A 3,558-nucleotide genomic window follows, 5' to 3' on the forward strand; every position below is an offset into this window, starting at 1 on the left:
TTAAATAAAAATCACAAAAAATACGAGGGTCATGTCTATATTTTTAGTTTTAGTTTTAATTTGATAATTTTCCTTCATTAGTTTTAAATTGATTAATTAGCAAATTAGGTTTAATTCTGAAAATTGACTTTAAGTTAGGATTTTAATTTAAAATCAAAGGAAAAGAAAGCAAACAAATGAAAAGGGGGAAAGTTTTTTCTTAGTTTAAATCAGATTGAGCCGGTCCCAAAGAGCCCCAAACAAATTTCCATATCCGCCCAATTCCTCATGACTCGCCTAGGTCAATCCCCTTTTCTCTCATTAAAACCAAACCATTTTCCACTACATATGGAGAACAAACGGACCCCTCTCCCTCAAAGAACCCTAGCCGCCTCTTCTCCTTCTTCACTCTCTCAGACCTATACACTCACGCAACAGACACCTCAAAAATTCCATTCCATAACTGGAAAGTAATCTGCTAGAATTCAAAAACTTTTGAGCTACAAATCTGAAATTCCAAGCCTCAAAACAAAAGGAATTCAAAATTTTCAAAAAAAAAAGAATAGAAAATTTAGTTTGCCTTGGTTTTCATTCTGTTTCTGGTTTCCCTTTGCTGAGTTGCTGGGATTTTCCGCTATTGATTTGAAGCTGTTTCCTGTTGATATCCCTACTGTTTCAGAGACTTATTTTCTGATTTTCCTTGATCTCTTGAAACCAGGTACTTCTCCGAACTTTAAATTTCAAGCTGGATGTAAAAGACACTTATGTTGAAGAAGAGTTTGGATTATGCAAATTTGATGCGAAATTTTCAGTAGAGTTCATCTTTGGGTTGTTTGCAATGAATAGATTTGTAAATGGAAATGACATATGGCATATGAGGAAATATTAGCTCAGTTTGATTTTATACTAAATGATTCTATTCTCGTTTTTGATTTGGGATCCCTTATTCCATTGCTGCTGCATGTTTGTTAGATAAGTATCACTGTTGTATTAACATAGTAGAAGCTCTTAGGCTATAAGTGAAAAGGCACACACAGGCCTTATGTGTCAACATGCTACAGGTTTGAACTTAATTGTTTTCAAATGGTTATTTGCGCAAACTCTGCTAAAATACAGTAACTATGCAGCGAAAATTTTAGTAATTCTTTGAGCCACTCATTTTAATAAACATAGTTGATTTTATTGGTAATTCCTAAAAGCTGAAATCATATGTGCTTATACAAGCGATTCTATAATCAATAAATCCCAAACTTTAGGAAAATGAATAATCATGAACTTTCATAGTGTGCTTTATACGCACCTTAATAAATAATTGTCACAGTTATTGGTACGGTTCCCGTGGCATAATTGTGATACATAATCCCAAAGTAAATCAAGGTATACGTTCGCGCAACTTTGGCCGAACAATCTTAATGTTAATAAAGTGCGATCAATTGTGTACACGTACATGTGACATGATTTAAGCACCCAAAATAAAGCATATTTACACACATGTAGTCTGTTTCAAAGATTAAATCCATAAACGTCATAATTAAAAGCGGTAAAAGGTAAAATACACATAGGTTCTATAATACGTAATTAAACAATTAATTAAGCCACGTATGATTAAAGCGATCGTGCTAAAACCACAGAACTCGGGAGTGCCTCACACCTTCTCCGAAGTTAACAGAATTTCTTACTCGGTCTTCTGTGTTCGCAGACTATAAAAATAGAGTCAATTTTCGCGATTTTGGATTTAAAATAAATCGGTGACTTGGGGCACCATAACTTATTCCAAGTGTCGACTCTGATTAAGTAAATAATCTCATTTCGAATAACATCACTTTAATTGGAAAAACTCTCATATCCCTTCGAAAAAAAGGAGGTGTGACAGTGATAACACCACTAGAGAGTAGTTGTCTAACGATATTGTGTCTCCGTCGTATGTGACGAGATTTTTCGTTATACATAATGCTCCCTTCCCTACCTATTACCGCTTGACTATCACAATGTATACATATAGGTGCCAAAGTTTTGGGCCAAAATGAAATATCTTCCAAGAAATTTTGGTGCCATCAACTTCTTCACCGGCCTTGTCTAAAGCTATGAATTCAGATTCCATCGTAGAACCGGCGATGCACTTTTGTTTGGATGATTTCCAAGACACTGCTCCACCCCCAATTGTGAAAATATATCCACTCATGGACTTAAATTCGGATGATCCGGTGATCCAATTTGCATCACTATGTCCCTCAATCATGGAAGGATGTTTGTTATAATGCAGAGCATAGTCTTGGGTATGTTTTAGATATCTCAAAACTCGTTTCATTGTCATCCAATGTATTTGATTGGGATTACTTATAAACCGACTCAGTTTGCTAATAGCACATGCTATATTTGGTCGTGTACAATTCATGATATACATCAAACTTTCCAATACTCTTGCATAGTCCAGTTGTGAGTCACTTTCACCTTCATTCTTTTGAAGTGCATAACTTACGTCAATTGGAGTCTTGGCAATCTTGAAATCCAAATACTTGAACTTGTCAAGTACTTTTTCAGTGTAGTGAGACTGTGATAATGCTAGACCTTGTGGAGTCTTGTGAATTCTGATTCCTAATATCACATCAGCAACTCCTAAGTCTTTCATGTCAAATTTGCTAGTCAGCATGCGCTTAGTAGCATTTATATCTACCATATCTTTGCTCATTATCAACATGTCATCAACATATAAACAAATAATGACTTCAGGACCTGGAGTATTTTTAATGTAAACACATTTGTCATACTTGTTGATTTTAAAACTATTTGCCAACATTGTTTGGTCAAATTTAGCATGACATTGTTTGGGTGCTTGTTTAAGTCCATAAAGCGACTTAATAAGTTTGCACACTTTATTTTCTTTATCAGGAACCACAAAACCCTCTGGTTATTTCATGTAAATTTTTTCCTCCAATTCTTCATTTAAGAAAGCTGTTTTAACATTTATTTGATGGATTTCAAGACCATACACGGCAGCCAGTGCCACTAACACCCTAATAGATGTTATCCTCGTTACTGACGAGTAAGTGTCAAAGTAATTAAGGCCTTCCTTTTGTCTATAACCTTTGACAACAAGTATTGCCTTAGATTTGTTAATAATGCCATCAACTTTTATTTTCCTCTTAAAGATTCATTTCGAACCTAAAGGTTTATTTTCTGGAGGAAGATCAACCAATTCCCATGTATGGTTATCCAAAATTGATTGAATCTCATTATTGACTGCCTCTTTCCAAAATGCTGAATAAGAAGATGACATAGCTCCTTTGAAAGTTTGAGGCTCATATTCAAATAAGAATGTCACAAAATCTGGTCCAAAGGAAGTAGATGTTCTTTGACGTTTTTCTACGCCCTGGATCCTCTTCACTTGGAATATTTTGCTTTGGTTCTTCCCGTGGTCGTTTAGATCTTTAACTTGACAACTCACATTCAGTTTTATACGGATAAATATTTTTAAAGAATTCAGTATTATCTCATTCAATTACCGTATTAATATGGATTTCAGGATTATCAGATTTATGAAACCAAAAACTGACATGCTTTACTGTTTGTAGCATATCC

At 34.7% G+C, this 3,558-nt stretch overlaps 1 long non-coding RNA gene across 1 annotated transcript; it reads left to right on the forward strand.

Annotated features, from left to right (window-relative positions):
- Nucleotides 1-337: 337 nt before the first annotated feature.
- On the forward strand, nt 338-2,365 carry LOC138906594 (uncharacterized). The gene is made up of 2 exons (XR_011414068.1): nt 338-697; nt 1,982-2,365. It is a non-coding gene; the product is annotated as an uncharacterized lncRNA (long non-coding RNA).
- The last annotated feature ends 1,193 nt before the right edge of the window (nt 2,366-3,558 follow it).

Source organism: Nicotiana tomentosiformis, chromosome 2 (assembly GCF_000390325.3).
Source record: "Nicotiana tomentosiformis chromosome 2, ASM39032v3, whole genome shotgun sequence".
Lineage (NCBI taxonomy): Eukaryota > Viridiplantae > Streptophyta > Magnoliopsida > Solanales > Solanaceae > Nicotiana > Nicotiana tomentosiformis.